Below are 17365 nucleotides of genomic sequence, written 5' to 3' on the forward strand. Positions count from 1 at the left end.
CTGCGTTCATCACACGGAGCCACTTGCTAGAACATACAGAACCCCAACATGAGGGAGGATTCCTAAAGTAGAACCGTCACTAAGTCGGCCTCATGGATCACACTGGAAGATGGCCGCCAGTCAGGACCCATTAAAGCTGATAATGAACTTTGACAGGGTAGTTATCACTGAAATTTTGATTTAATTTACTTTTGCAGAGGACTTATTTGTTTTTGCATATACATACACACATACATACACACATACATACATACATACATGTGTATAAATCATCTTTTTCAACGTGTTAATTTTTTAAAACTTAATTAACAAACAAATCTTTTATTTTCCTAAACAAACAAAAAAAACCCACAAAACCACCCAACTATTTAATAAAATGAGATTAACGTGTTGTATAACAACAAGGAGAGACGAATCAGCATCAGGTGACTCGACCGGTGAGCACTCGTACCTGCACTTATCTATATAAGCAACGTAAATGTTACGTCACGGTTTCGTCACTTCATCGGGAAGTCGGCTAAGAGTTGAGCGAACGTCCGAGGGGGGAAAAAAAAGCTGGCAAAAGTAAGTCGAAGCTGCGTGTTTTCTCAAAGTGGGTTTGTCGGAGTCAAAGTTGTTTGTTGCCTACAGTACATGCGCGTGTTTTACTCGCGGCAGGTGATGCTGCTTCGAGGAAATACCCGGCCAGAACCGCCAGAGGGTCCGAGTCCCTTGAAAGAATCGTGGTTGTACTGAATATTAATCCTGGTTGTCTCTGCACGCGTCATCTATGGCCTCATTTCACGTCTTAGCGTTTAAAATGAGCAGTATTTTTACATACGCACGGCTGCCGTTGTTCTCCCACCAGATGGCGCCATTGTGTCATGTGTTTTCTTGTCAATCACGACATGGGGGCAGTTAAAACATTATTTGCAGCTAAGAATTCGACGTAAACACCGCATTTGTTACCAATACTTGTTGCCAGTGAAGGATACATCACGTCGACTTGGTCATTTCTAATTAAACTTTCTTATTTTTTTTGGTTTACCACCAACGAGGCCATCAACTTTTGCTTCATGCCGGACAAAATAGTGTCACCAATTTATTGCATTAAACCACTGAGTGCAGTGTTGCAGGCTACATGCTATTTTTTTTTCTTTTGTAAGTGTCAGGTAATTTACACTCAACGAACACCGGGAACACCATGGTTGTTGTTCTATCTTTCGAGTTATGTGCAAAAGTGCATCACCTAAAATGGACGAGGAATGAATGAAAATAGAAATAGAATTACATTATATTTATAAAACAAAAAATGTAAATGTTATTTAAAAAAAAAAACCCTAATCAAGAAAGCATCATGTGTCCTTTCAGAAATGATAATCACAGTGAATGAATACTGTAGTTTTATATGATTCATTTTGTGCTTTTATAAACTTTCTGCTCTTTTGCTGTGGCCAGGGTGACGGTGGCTCTCTGGTTTTTGTGACTGATTGCTGTTGGGAGAATGTTGGTAAAAATGTTCTGGAGAGAGATAAGAACTCCTCAGAGCTCAATATATAGCTCAATATTTTAACTGCTGCACAATTTAGTAAATTAACATCCGTTAAAATCATTGCTGCCCCTAATCTTCTGATCGTCTTTCAACCCTTCATTTCGAACAGTCAACACATAATTGCATTTCGAAAGAATCGGATGAGTTTTACTGTCAGTGAACGTGGGGAATTTGATCCAACACTGAGGCAAAGCTGAATTCTTTAGGAGCTGCGAATGAAATACGAGCTGTGACTCGGATGCAGCAGTGACCAGTCTGATTGACTGGGAGCAAAATTCCATGACAAACTGGAGTGCAGCATGAGTCAAGGAAGCTCCTGCTTCATTTTTGGGTGGATCTCTTTAATCTGGTAGAAGTTCTTCTATGTTTGGTTTGGCTGAATTCATCTTGGTGAAGGTTTTCACCCTCAAGGTTCTTTCTAGTTTATTCCAGTTGGAAAATGAACACAAGACAGCCACAAACTGATCTTGCTTTTATTGTGCACCAGAGGTCCGCATTAGTGTCTTTCACTGGCCAGTAATACAGCATTATAGTGTGTGTGAGCAGCTCCCCTGGTGGGAGTGTGTATGTGTGTGACCCTCCTTCCCTGTGTTCAGGCGCCACATCAGAGGGGCGAGTTTGAATCCATAAAGCTGGGCGGATGTTCAGAGACGTGTCTCTGCTGGAGCCGGACTGCAGTTCTCAGGCCTTCAATAGCATCACACATGCTTAGCCTGAATGCAGAAGGTCAGTGTTTGTCCCTCTTCGTCACAGAGCCGACAACACGGCTCCAGATGGGAGTGTATTGTGGCCTGTGACCCCGAGGTCAAGGGGTCAGACCAGAGTGAACAGAGGCCAGCCTTTAAGGACTCCTTGTGGAGTTCCTCTTTTTACCAAAGGACGCGTGGCTCACTAATTGAGGACCCACCTCCTGAACCCCAAGTGCCAGGTCTTTGACACCCAAAATGACCGACTGGTGCTGGGAGGGGAGACTTGTAGGGAATGAAAAGGGATGAAGTGTGATTAGCTTAGCCGGGCTGTTGCATTATAGACTATTTAATTGTGATTGTGGATTAAATATTTAATAATATATTAACTATTTGAATTTAGGATTGGACTTTTATACTATTTTTTTTATTGTCGTGCTCACTTTCTACAGCCACTGAGTCTCTAACGTGGACAAAAGGAGCTCAAAGAGACATGGAATTACTCCTGTCAGTCAGGAACATGAGAAATTAAAGTTGCAAAGAAATAAAACACAATAGAGAATTGAATAAAGCTTATTATTATCAAAATAGAACATTTTCTGTCATTCAGCTGAGGAATTGATCAACTTTCACTTCTGTGTTGCCCTATTTATTAAAAAACGAACTCTTATTATCTATGTGCGGTTGTATGACTGTTCTGTTCACTTTTTTGATGATTGAAATTTCAAACATCAGAAATATTATTGACCAAATGCATTCATATTATAACAATGTTGACATTATGGCTATTAAGGCTCTCACAAAAAGTTAAGACAATGAGATTTTGGATCAATTGAAGCAGATGCAGTGCAAATGTGGGTAAAGACAAATAATTAGAACAGAACCGGAACGATCTGGTAAGACAAACGGCAGTTAATCAAATACATTATCACATAATCACGTTACTTCTCTGATATTGATCTGTTGACCAGCCCTAACTGTTCGATATATTGAGCCCGAGTGGGTGCTACACAGTTCGCATATCGAGAATCAATATTGGATGATTCTTTTTCCGAATTTTCCTCAAAGCAGAAGGTGATTGTCAGCGAGCGTATCGCTAATTGGACAATAGGTATCTGGACTGAAAAGACGAGAGGGTGAGAAGTAGAAAAGGCGTGCCACGTTTGCTGGGAACCTCACCAGTGAGCTTTCCCCACAACCCTTCACCCCAACATCGCCGCTCACTGGGACACAAACAACCTTTGTGGCTTCTCTCACTGCTGCAGTTCATTTTAGTCAGTTGTAGACTGCTTTGTGTCGTTAGCAGCATCCACTTCGTTCAGTTTGCTATTGGGGTGTGTGTGTGTGTGTGTGTGTGTGTGTGTGCGTGTGTGTGTGTGTGTTGCATGGACATACATTTGTAGAGCAGAATGCTGTTTCTGGGTGGTGGGAAATCTAAACTGGGGCCTTCAAATTTGACTGGAGACGATTTCATGCATCATCACTTAAGTTTCACCCTAACCCTATTATTTTTGTCTCACTATGTTTTTTTTTTAAGCTTGACTTGCACCCTAGAGTAACATCAGGAAGATCATCTCATGCACAGCTCACAATAACAACAAAGGCATTCTGATATCTTCATTATTATTTTTTTTTTAATTTTAGAATCAAGTAATGAAGTTTCTCATAGAGGAAGTCATAAATGTGACCTGCAGGATTTTTGAAGCAGGTCATTATAGTCATTTTTTATTTTTAGAGACTGATGAACTATGGTTCACTCAAAATGTTGATTTTCATGGACAAATTCTGAAAATATTGTCCCTACAAGGACTACCCTAACCCCCGGAGCAGGAATGTCAATGAGAAACTGTTTATTTTATTTTTACGCAATTCTTACATTTTACACTTCCATACACAATTGTAGACTTAACCTGTCTTTTGTTTGTCTCACTCTTTTCTGCTGCTCATCATGTTTGTGTCTCCCGTGTTGTGTTATTTTTCCCTAAAGCTGCAAAATCAACCCGATTGTTGTTGTAGTTTTTGTGGCTAACACTGATTTTCATCTCTAACTCTTTGAAAATATGTAAATATGTGAAGCAGAAATGTGCAATGAAGAGAAGCGCCTCGTACTTGTCGAAACCCCCCCCCCCCAATACTTTAGGAGAGAATACTCCTGCTTTGTTAAAAAAACAAATAGAATGCCCTCATTTTGTTGATGAAGAATTATGACCATCATTGCTACACAGCAATTCATGAAAAACGCTCAGTGACATCTTGTGTAACGTGTCTCTGAAACATTACTGCCATTTCTTCTTCTTTATAGGTCCAATTTTACATCCTGTTTTTTTGTGTAAAAGAAGTGAAATAATGTTTTCCTCATGTATCATGTTATGTTTCTGACATCTGAAACAATTTGGATGAACAGCCGAGCAGCCTGAATAAATGAGGGACTGTGTTCTGTTTCTCCCTTTTTTGTCTTTTCTCTTTCTTGAATAAATAGAGGGCACTCGGAAACCTCTGCCAAGGCGATATGACATCATCCCCCAGGCGCTTAGAGGCTAAAGACCTCAGCCAAACCCGATGTTTTTTTTTTAAGCTATTTTTCACCATGTTAAATGAGCCCGCCCCAAAATAATCCAGGCACATGGCTACACTCCTCCACCAAGTTTATTGAAAATGAGCCGAATCGCTTTTATGTGATCCTACTAACAGAAAAACAAATGGCTCCGATCACATGACCTCTTCGCTGGAGGTAACGATGGTAATGAGTTTTACATGTTTATCTGAACCGATCAATCTGGCCACATCGGCGTGTAACCTTGAATCTCTTCATCACCATTTCAGATGTTCAGATTGTCTGAACTGACTCATTTTACTGTATATCCCTCTCTCTCTCTCACACACACACACACACACACACACTATATATATATATATATATATATATATATATATATATATATATATATCTTAAAAGGTGAAGACGTGAGTGTGTGTGGATGCTGCAGCAGCTGGAGGGAGCTGTATCAGTTTCCCAGCAGGATAAGAAACGGTGCAGGCTGCCTGCAGTCAGGAGCTCAGCTTTCAGATCAGCTCTACTGATATAATGGCTCCTTTAATCCGAGCCAATTAGACCCACAGGGCAATGGGAGTGGCTGTTTTCACACTGCACCAATTTGCACTGGGGGGGGGGGGGGGGGGTCTGATTGACAGGCAGCCGTGTGAAAACACAAAAGACAAAACAGGTTATAATTTGGACCCGCGGAGAGGCAACATGGAGGATGTAGCCTGCATGGGAAGTGATTGGTGGGAGAAGAATTTTAGCGTATTTTTTTTAAATTTAGAAACACTGTGTACAAATTTATTAATTAAGTAACATTTGTTATATATATATAAAATAATGTAAAATAATCTAACACGTAAACTTACCAATCATTTTGACTTGTAACATCTTGCAGCCCCTCATCAGTGTTCGAATGCATTCACAAGTGTTTTCTACCTCAGATTGTCTACCTCTCCAACATTAAGTGCTGTTTACAAAAAGCACCAATGCCAAAGATTAAAATGTGTGTTTTCCTCCTTTTTAATGATCCTGCTGATTCATTTCATGACTCAAAAAAGTATTGAGAAGTAGATAATGAAAATAAAGCACAATTCTTCTCGCTTCACCGTTGTGATCATCATTAATTGTGTTGTAATTGGTTGTGTGTGGGGGGGGGGGGGGGGAGCCAACACATTTTTCATATGAAATGGATTTTTAAAGAAAACAATGCTTGCAATGACTTGAATTATTGAACTAGGAAGCTGTAGTGTCATTATACCAGTCATACTGATCTCAAGACTTTTGGCATCTAGCCGAATTTGGTTATAATATAATTGATGATCTAAGGTCTTTGATGTCTCAAAGCTGAGACTCTGTACCTGCAATGCTGTAAAGCTCCAGCAGAGGGAGCGCTGAGCTGAAGATGACTGCTAGGAATCGCCTCTGACCATTTTCAGCTTCTGTTTAAACCTCTTGCGGATGCTTGATGAGTGAGTGTGCCGTTCTCACAGCTGCTCTTCTACAAGGACTGTTGATTATGATCCTAAGTGTGTGTGTGTGTGTGTGTGTTTTGTGAGTGTAAACAAAGACAGGCTCATCCCACTGCATCAAAAGGTGTAAACCCAAACCTAATTGTATCAGAATGGTGTTAAATTGTAGCTGTAATGATAGTGTGAGAAGATGGACAAAGATGTCATGTTTTGTCTTTTTGTTTTACTTTTTTCTTTTTTTTTTTTGCTATTAGACATTTCGGGTTTTTTTTTTTTTTTGATGAAGCTACAAACAAGCATGTTGAGCATCTGAAACCTCTCGGACACCAGGATGCTCTGCCATGTTGTCGCTGCATGGCTTTTGTATGCCACAGTCTTTGGACACACAAACAAAAGTACGCTTGTGGTACTTTGCTGCAAGGTGCAAGGCAGCTGCACAGCAAACGCTTTCTTAAACTTGAACAAATGGAACTGTATCATCCAAAAAACATTGCAGACTATCCAGTTAAGTCAATAGAGTGCTGCAGCTGCGCGGATCAGGTATTTTTCTCCTTTATCATAAACAAAGGGATTTTTATGTTAGATTTCGGATTTTTGCCAAACATAAGATCCGTTGCTAACAAAGTTTAGGTCTTGCTCTTTTTTGAAAAAGTAAATGTTAATCACAAATGAACATCACTTCTGTGATTTTTTTTTGAAGTGTAAATGCAATAAATAAAAGAAATAAAAAGCCAAATTGAAGCCATAAACTCAGGACAGCATGGGCGCATGACTCGGCCATCATCACTAGTTTCACACGCTGTCTCCTGGAAGATTGGCGTGATGATGTTTAACCTGTGTGTGTTTTGTTTAGCCGCTTGTAAGCAACCGCCTTTTCTGAGTAATGCAAATGTTCTTTCAAGTTTTTCAATTTCAGTATTTACAAATGTATTTTATACCGTAGAACAAACATTTTTTAAAACTTCTTATGTTCATGCTAACCTCAGAGAATATTTCAGGCATTTACAGAAAAAAAATAACATCAAAAAAATCCTTAGGGCAATGGATGTTCAACAACGTATTTCCAGGGGTTCAGGGTTCATCCCTGCACCATCTAATAACATCCCCTTTATGAATAACTGAACAAATATGTTGCCGCTGACTGTTGAAGGAAACTGCGGTGGTTTTTACTTGGCTTTTGAGGGCCTCAGTCATATAAAATGAAAAAAGATTTATTACAAAAGCAGACAGATATGATTGAATGTCTCCCACGCTCCTCTGGCTTCTGGTGATGCTTTTAAGTCCCATTTGGTTCATCATAATTTCCCCTCATGTTTGCTGATATCTCCGTTTTATCGTGTTGGAAGAGTGTTTTAAATAGATAGCAAGTCATATCTACTAGACGAGTTGACGTGTCCATCAAATGTGATGCGTTTTAAACAAACGGCATCCTGACAATGTTCTAATCACTGCTGTGTGCAGCCCTAGCGCTCCCCTTCAACATTAACATGTGAAAGCCCCCAGTTCCTGTGAACTTATTTGACCTCTGACCTCGCCTCTATGTCTTTCAGACAACAAATAGCTGCAGCTGGGATGGAGGGTTCCCAGTCGCTTCTCACCATCAGACTCCAGCTCAGACGGACTGGGCCGTCGTGTCTGCACACAAGCAACAAAGAGTGAGTAAGAATAAGTGATTATTGTAAGTGGGTTTGACTGGTTTTCACATGGAATTTCTTATCGGGACGCACATCTTTCATCTTCTCCTGGACTCAACATAGTTTAAACACGTGTGAGCAGACATACACAGTGCAGACAAGCGGAAAACCCCCTCCAGGATATTTTATATTAGATTGGAAGGTCAATAAATGTGGCATAAGAAAGCAAAATCGCATGATATCTGACAACCTGCAGATGGAGCTGTGTGGAGGTTAGAAATACGACAGGAACTCCCGCCGAAGAGGTCTAGGAAAACATTTGAATGTGGCGTTTGATGTCACCTTGCTGAGAGAATGATTAGAAAAAAAAGCTCCTTTCACCAGTTGAATTATTGTCATTGAAACTCATTTGAATCAGATATCATCAAAGAAATACCCCTTCAAACATGACACCTTCAAGTCTGCACGGTACAGTCTCTGGGTTAGAGACAACCTGGACGGCTTAAACTTTTTTGAATTTTGCAATATAATGATAAAGGCCAGAAAAAATGGGTTTGATCGGTATATAAGTCCAAACCAAAAGTATACGGATTTGAAATCTATAATGAGGGAACAACTCCTCTATTAGCTGCACCAGAATATCAGAATTACATTGTCAAGCTTTTAAAATGTGAGCCGAAAACGAAATCTGTCTGAGTTGGTCTTAATCAGCTGCTGATGACGGCGTGAAGGTTCACTCTTGACCTTGGAAGAAATAGTTTGACACAACAGCTTCTCAAAGTTCACATACTGGCTCTTTCCTGCATGGCTGACTGTCGAGGAGGTTCAGTATTAGAAAACCAGGATAAATGCACACGCTGCTGCCTAAAAACTATGCAGCGCACACAGACTTGTAAACCCAGAGTGATTTTATTTCTCTCAGCTGTGCCGAGAAGACCTCTGGATTGTCTTATAAGAAAACAAATCTTAAATTGGGTCCAAACAAAAAAGCACTCCTATTTCCTACTTGTCTTTCACTGTTACTCCATCATCTACAAGAGTGTGTTTTCATGTTCACTTGTAAGTTATTATGAGAGATTAATAGGTGATTTAGACCTTTCAGTGAGGATTCACAGGTCACAGATTTAGGAAACTTTATTTTTAGAGCTGCTGTGAGGAATCGAAGAATACCCGACTCATTGTTGGATCTTCCTCGATGTCGTGAAGCTCCCAGCCGTGATCGTGTTCACCTGTTTGTTAAAAGATTGTCACACTTCAGCCAGAAAAACGCCTCAAGCATGTTCCTTCACTGTCTCAGCACACATGAAAACATACATGTGCCAGACGGACACATTCCTGCACACATTCAGACGTAGACAACGTGGTACACACTTTCTCACAGCGCCACCCAGACACACACACACACACACACACACACACACACCCACAGTGTGATTCAGACAGTTTGAAGGGCCTCATCTCGCCTGCCTTTCTTTGCCTGTCTGCTCCGTCTGACCTGGGCTTTTTATATGTCTAATTAAGTAGTCAGACCCTCCAGCGTGCCATGACATACTCATGGCTGATTTCTAGCCATGTTTTGTGCCTGTGTCCTCATCTGGATGGATTGGTTTTACATCGCAATCTATAAGTTATTGTTTTCCCATCGGACTCGCTGCCTCTCCGTCAAAGGTCTGGGAGAGTTGAGGGATAATTCACCAAGTGTTCAATAGCAGCCACTAGATGGTTTTTGTGGGAAACCAGCAAGCGGGTGACTTCTAGACAGAGGAGGAAATCAGAGACAATGTTCATTTGTGGAGAACCTCCATGATTCTCATGATCTTTGTATATGCGCTCAGTGGTTTCAATCAGAAGCTTAACAATATGTGGTCATGTGGCAGAAAGGTCAAGAGTCTTTTTACATTTTTTGTCTTTATAGAGAGGCAAACGCATACTTGCATGTTTAAAAATGGCTGTGAGTTCTCCACGTGGGAGTACTGCTCTGTGCACGGGTGTGGAAATATATTTTCACAACCTACCATGATGGAAGACACGCTTCCTCCTCATGTCTGGCCGTCCGTGGAAGACCTCCCCTCAGCCCCTCCTGCAGGAGTCACGACTTCTGGGCTCTCATCAAAAGAAGGTCAAGAGGTTAAACTCAGAGTACCAGCAGGTCAACAACCTCTTTTTCTAATTTTGACCCCCTCCCGTTCAGCACTTTAGGAATGAATCCATCTCTGACTTTTAGCACGTCGAAATATTTATATGGCCTCTGAATCCTCCAAACCTTCATATAATCCAGGAAGAATTAGCTTTGATGCTGCAGAAACTACAAACACGCTGACAGACTCTTTGGTGTTTTTCATGCTACAAAGAGCCCGCAACTGGAATAATTGTACCTGTTTAATTCTAACCCATGTATGTGACAGGGCAGTGTACTCTTACTAATCAGAGTGAATCAATTTTTATCTTATTAGCGAAGATGCACGCACCTGTATATCTTGTCTCTCTACTCTCCTGAGTGTAACATGAAGGAAAAAGGGAACTAGAAAATGCTACAAAATAGAATCTACAAGTTTATTTGGCTCATAAGATACATGAGACGGTCATACCGTTATCAGAACCGTGAGAACTGCTCATTACTCCATTATTACTACAGTACTCTGCCCTCGTTGACAGCACTCACCTTCCAACTTTTTTTTCTTCATCCTCTATATCCTCATCCTGCTTTATGTCTGATCTTTCAACGCGCAAATATCTTGACTGTATCCTGACCTGTATAGTTTTAAAATCATGGCATTCCTGTTCCAGAAGGTGTCTAAAGGACCTCATTTCACCATGATGACACACACACACACACACACACACACACACACACATTCACTCACAAGGTGAGAAGCACACCAGCCACACACTGTACTCCCTGATTCATTTCACTCCATGGTAGCTGGTCCAAAGTTACTGTTAAGATTTAGCCTCAAATCTAAAGACAATTGTGGGACTGAAGTGATTTGGAGCCGTAACCAATGGAGGGGGACGTTACTGGCTAACCATCCTCCAGCTGAAAGCCTGCACCCCTCCTCCTGACCTTCATGGGAATGTACTCGGACCCAGTCCAGACTTAAGGATTCAGTTGGATGTTTGTGAAAGGCTTGAGGAATCATGTGTAGCATTACAGGCAGTAACTTTTCTGTGTGTGAAGGCAGATTGGAGGATTTTCATCAGGGGGAGCTGCTGGCCCATACACACTCACGCCGTTCTACTTTTGATTAATACCATTTGAAAACACAACCTGCGTTGCATATTAATGTGTGGAAAACACTGACACCGCGTTAAGCTGCGTCTCAAATGCATCTTCACGGCCCCACCGCACTGATGATGTACAACACTTCTATGTGCCATCTGTTGTTTGCATTGATGTCGCCCTACACTACCACCTTAAAAGGGGTTTGGATCTTTAAAGGTGCACTATGCAGTTGTTCGATGGAACGGAGGATTTGTTTACATTTGCAGATCCTTCAATTAGTCAACAAAAACCTATTTACATGCAAATTCTGTAATTATTCTTTCTGGGTTTTACATCTTGCATTTAACATTACAGGTCCCTCCCTTATTAAATGTTTTCACACTTTCAAATACCGTTCCTGGGACCCAGTTGTCTTTTGAGGGCATAACATCGTTTTAAATAGTTTTGCAGTTCTTACATCTTATAGAACTGGAATAGAACATTAGTTTGTAGTCCACATTAGCAGTCTGTGTACAGCCAATACATTTACCCAACAAGTCCAAACCTAAACAGTCATATAAGTTGTTTAATCTGTCACAATAAATGAGTGTGTTTCTGTGTCATGAAATGCTTTTTAATGTGTAAATTCTGTATTAAGATGTAGTAAGTTTTTGGCACAAATGCTGTGTGAGGGTTAGAAAAAGATCGTGGTTTGGATTCAAATGAGCAATTGTTCAAACTGAAGCTATAAGTGGTAGCTTTCAACACAATATTGTAATCTTTGTGGGAAAACTGAAAGCAAACGACCGTCTCCAATTGTAGTTAATTTGAAAACAATGGGGGGCAGCATGGCTCAGAGGTAGAGTGGCCGTCTAGAAACCGAAAGGGTTGCTGGTTCGATCCTCACTTCCCCCGGTGACCACGTCGAGGTATCCTTGAGCAAGATACTGAGACCCTAATTGCTCCTGATGGCCCTGCGACGGACTGGCAACCCATCCAGGGTGAACCCCGCCTCTCACCCAATGTCAGCTGGGATAGGCTCCAGCCGCCCCCCCCCCCCCCCGATCCTTAATGGGTAAGCGGTATAGAAAATGGATGGATGGATAAAAACAATGGAATCTCCTGACTACCAGAAACAGGAAGAGAACAGCCGTCTCCAGTGTTCTCCTCTCGCCGCGAGTCCACCCTCCCAACCTGCCTCACGTCCCCTGATTTCCTACTTTCCTCTGGTCATAATTATTACAGCCACTACATCTTTCACATTAATATCAGTATAGATTGATTTCACTGCTTTTATTCATGACCTGGCTAGTTGTTTTAAAGACATTTTCACTTCCCTTCCACAAACATCATCATCAATCTTGCTTTTTTTGGTCTTTTTTCTCGATCGGTTTGTTCCCTTTTCAGCGCGTTTGGTATCAGCGATGTCGTGATTGTGGCTGTCTAAAGGAATCTGTCGTGAGCAGCTGTTTGTGAGGGTGTGGCAGCTCCTGCTTCATCTCGAACACATGACAGCTTGTCTTCATCATAATCTGCCTCCTTTGATCCTCTCAAGGTCGCTGCCATTATCTCGCGTTCGCACACTAATCAAGGCTGGTGTTGTGAAAGCTCCTCTATACATCCATGTCTGCACTCGTTCAGCAGAAAGATGACACATTAGTTCAACAACTGTAGTGCAAATATCTGTTAGGTAGCCAGTACGTAGGCTAGGATACATCTCACTGCAAAGAGACGTGATCCCAGTCATTCTGAGGGGGATTCTGAAACGTGGGATACTCTTTAAAATGCTTTTTTTCCCCCTCATGGTTTAAGACTTAAAAAAACAAACAAACAAAAAAACGGCCACTTTGAAACTTTTAAATGACACCACGACAGGTTTCGGCGTCAGTGCGTCGCGGGATCTGGCCTTCCACCAAAAGTCATCTACCTGGAAATGACGTGGTCTAGAGAGGTCTTAGATTTATACAAAAAGAAGAAAGAAAAGCATTTTGTTTAGAAACGCAAACTCAGTGGGCCGTAAAGTGCAGTTCCCTTGGTAGCCACTTGAAGCAACCTCCATCAACCCTTGGTACCAAAAAGATCTTTACATTTCATTTCCACTTTCATGAAAACTTTGGTTGAATATTTATCAAACTCCTCTGTTACATTGTATTAATGCCTCAACGTATTCTTATTAAGGGCGTGGCCTCTTTAAGTGCCATCAGTTATAGCATCAGCCAGATCCCTCGTTCCTCTCCAGCTGAACCTCTGGACCCAAGAGGACAGGATGATGGCACATCCCCAGCTCTGATCCCTTTGTGTGATGTCATACCAGCGCCATGCGCTTCTTAATCAGTCCATAGTTTCAGCAGACACTCGTCATGTGACATTTCAGGAGTCACATGCTCACTGCATTTGTGGATTCCATGTACAATCACACAAATAGATACAGATTTCCAGATGTATGCGTTGTGTTTTGTACGAACTAAGGATCTTATTTCTTTTCTTAATACTAATAACTGTTTTGATGCCGTATGAGAGACCAGATTCATCTCGTCAAACTTTGGATGATTATTGTTGTGATTAGCTTTACTTCAGTCAGAGACTTCAGTACAAATAATGAGTACTTTTGATCCTTTCGTCCATTTTAACATCTATAAATGGAATTAGATGATGACGGTATGTGAGCATGAACACTAGCAGCGGGATATCACAGGTGTCTGAGAAATCCTCCGAGCCCTACAAGGAAATAATCAGAGGGATCAAAGGTCAATGAACTTGTGGATTTAAAAGCCATCGAATAGGGTCACACAGAGCAACCCCCTCCCCAACCCCCCCCCCCCCCACACACACACACACACACACTCCAATTAAACAGTCAATTGTGCATGTAGAGTTGGTGAATTGGGGAGGAAGTGACCATTGTCCGTCCGCCCAGAGGTCAGATCTCTTCATGTCACACTTAATTTCTGACCTCTTAACAGGCTGAGGAGCTCAATGTGTTTATTCAGTGTTTTTAAGATGTTAATTTATAATCTTGACGTGGAAATTTACAGCAGAGATCTGAAAACAGCACAGGAACACCAGTTAACTGTTGCCTTTAACATCAGAGTATTCTGAGAAAGGAAAGCTTTTTACTTTAGACAAGAAAAGCTAAATATATTAGCAATTACCACCTTTTATATTCACACAGGTTGTTATACTGAATGTGTCTTTTCTTCAAAGTGCAGCAGCTTATTCCCATTAATGACTAGTGCATTTTTCTGCACTGGTATGACACCTGACTTTTTGCACAGTTATCAAGATAACAATCTAACACCTATCCAATGTGTTCCTCAAAAACTTTTATTTAAAAAAAAAAGGAAGCTAGATGACATATTTGGTCGATTTATGATTTAAATGTGCAACTAGAGATTCAGAGTATTTAGAGACTAATTTTAAATTCATTTCCAGCTTTTGGTGCTACAGACTGACACAGAATGTGGGGCACATTGCCATTCGACGCCAGTCCCTTATTTCAGTGTGTTACTGTGAATTTGAAGCGAATAAAAATCAAACGTCAAGTGTTGATTGAACACTAAAATGTTTAACATAAAACATGATATCTTATGTCTGTTACATTTTTTGGGGGGGGGGGGTTGTCAATAGTCTCATTCAGAATTTCAAAGTTCAAATATGTGTTTGAACCAAATTTAACCATTAAATTTTAGGTTTTGAGACACTGAGGCTCATTTGATCTCATTATCTCACCATTCTAACAGAGGAATCTGAAGCATATTAATTTCCTTCACATTGTAAATGCTGTTAAGGCGGGAATTTTATTTGTTTTCTTTTTTGGAGAGGTTTTTCCTCATCGCTTCATAACTTTAAGTTGTATAAGTGAGATTTCAATTTGGAAAGTGTATCAGAATCAACGGTTTATTCAGTTAGTACTTTCTCCTCGCTAGTTTGGTCATTTACAGCACAGACTTTTTAGAACAGCCCTAAAAGTGTTTTTTAAATAATGATTGATAAATTGATTTGAAGTCATGTCGCCCGGCCCTACTTCAGCGTACGGACAAGGATTTGCAGTTGAACTTGAACCCAGTTCCCTCACACCCCCCGATTTCACGGTTGCAGCCTCAAATCCTGCAGCACCTCCCCCGTCCTCCCCCCTCCCCGAGTACCATGCCTGTCTTTGTCAAGCTGTCTTCCTTGACTTTCCGCATCCCCAGTCTGGCCCTCTGCAACCTCTCCATCTCTGCCCCCTCCCGCGCAGCCATTCTTCACTTTCGGGTCGGGGGGCTCCAGGAGACGGCCTACAGAGACTCGCAATACAGAATGCTAATCAGGCCCTTGGCGGCACTTCCCACGACTTTCCTCCCAGACGAGAGCTTTTGTTTTGTTATTGATTCTATTATAATCAGACGGTTCCCGTAACTTTTCTGTTGTCTGGAGGCCGGTCTGCCGCTCTGACGGCAGCAGTGGGCCTACCTGTCATATGGCCCCTCTCATTCACCAAGATTTATGGTATACCTTTAAAAGTCAGAGTCAAGCATAAAAAAAAAGGTTTACAAGATCTGTGCTGGGGTAACAATGGAGGTTTTGAACAAAATTGTGTCTTTATTTTATTATATTTTAGCATTGATTGGGATGAAAACTCAGACGTGTTCATGTTTACTGGTGAAAATGACCTCGTCTGAAACAGCATTGATCTTTCACTATCAGAATTCGATTTGTTTGGCACTTTTGGAAAATTTAAAGGGGCACACAAATGATTTATCCATATTAGTTAGCAGAGAGCTAATAATACGTGGTCCTGGTGAGCACGTTTTATCACGCAGTGCGCGTCAGCACAGTCAACGCTACATAAACGCCGTTCAGTAACACACGTCCCTCCAAAGATTCATGTCTTTGTTGGAAACACCCGCATTCGTATTCCTCTTTCATATGAAATAACCTACACATTGGTTGGTTGTTATTACCATCCTTCAAAAATAAGCGATCCACATAATAAAGTTACATAGATTTCAGATACTAAACCTGTCTGACACTCATTCTTGATCATTCTCCTAAAATATTGGAAATTTTTGCACTTAAACTATCGCTAAGTTGTCTTTGTTCCACATGCATGTCAATCTGAGTTGTTTGGGGGGGTCGTCAGTGTGATCATTACTGTGATAAAAGAAGGGAGCACAACTCAACAGCCCTGATAAATTTACATGACACTGTATTCTGAAAGGTTGTTTAGCCATTTGGAAAATATCAGATTAGCCACTTTTTTTTATATATATTTTTTAAATTTACTGGAATTGGTGTGTGAACATCCCCCCCGTGTAGGATCGTGTGGAAAAACCTGGAGGAACAAAACAACGACTTGAATACTTTGCCTCATAAAAGTTTAGCAAAGGTGACAGATGAGATGTCCGCTAATATCCATTTATTCTCCCGATATGAGGATTTCTTCATATTTGTCATATTTTTATCCTGTGAGAGGGGAGCTTTGGAAATGTCATTCCATGATTCAGTCATAAGCCTCTTATTGTTTGTGGTCTGAAGGAGGAACTTGTCCCTCCAGATGTTTTCCAACGTTGCATGCAGTGTGGCAGCAGCTGGACCCAGTGGCCTGTACCTTTCTTCGAAAACAGCTGTGTAGCGCTTTCCCAGACACACCAACTCATCCAGGTGTGACTCTTTGATTTTTCTGGTCTGTGCAGCACGTGTGAGTGTTGATCTGCCATTGTGTTCATGCTCCCTCCTCCTTTTAAAGTTCAAATTTGTTCAGTTTCTCTTTTTAATCACCAAACTAAGACCCTCATCACATATTTTCTGAGCCGTTGTCAAGTGTGAATGGAGGATCATTTATAAGAGGCAGCGTCTGCCTCCTTTGTATCTCAGGGTTGTGGTGGTGAACTGTGCCGTGATGTACCGTGGTATGAACATTTGTAGTTATATTCCCATGAACTTTAGCTTATACAGTGATGCAAAAGAAAATTCAATTGGATGAAGAATCCAGCTTATGCTTTCAAACATCCTTTTCTCTTAAAGCACGATTTGTCTTTCCTTAAAAAACGGTTTCAAGTTTTAAAATTGTATCTTTAAAGTGTGTAATACAGCATATTGTGAAATAGTGGTAACAGTTGATAGGTTTCCATACTTAAGCGTCTGTAACATTCAAAACAAGCATTGAATTAATGAGTATTTGCTATCAAAACTTAATGAGTATCAGTTCAGGTTCTGTTAGCTGGTAAAATCTGTGACCCACGATGATTCTGATGATGTTTAAGAAAACACAATGGGATTTTGTGAATGTCTCAATTTGCAAATCTTGCGAGTGTCGAGC

At 40.9% G+C, this 17365-nt stretch overlaps 1 long non-coding RNA gene across 1 annotated transcript; it reads left to right on the forward strand.

Moving 5' to 3' along the window:
• Positions 1-479: 479 nt before the first annotated feature.
• Positions 480-16750, forward strand: LOC147240647 (uncharacterized). The gene is made up of 3 exons (XR_015111116.1): positions 480-564; positions 7779-7883; positions 16601-16750. It is a non-coding gene; the product is annotated as an uncharacterized LOC147240647 (long non-coding RNA).
• Positions 16751-17365: the final 615 nt, after the last annotated feature.

Source organism: Aulostomus chinensis, chromosome 22 (genome assembly GCF_037954235.1).
Source record: "Aulostomus chinensis isolate RoL2024-O1b breed Wild chromosome 22, RoL_Achi_v1.0, whole genome shotgun sequence".
In the NCBI taxonomy this organism is placed as follows: Eukaryota; Metazoa; Chordata; class Actinopteri; order Syngnathiformes; family Aulostomidae; genus Aulostomus; species Aulostomus chinensis.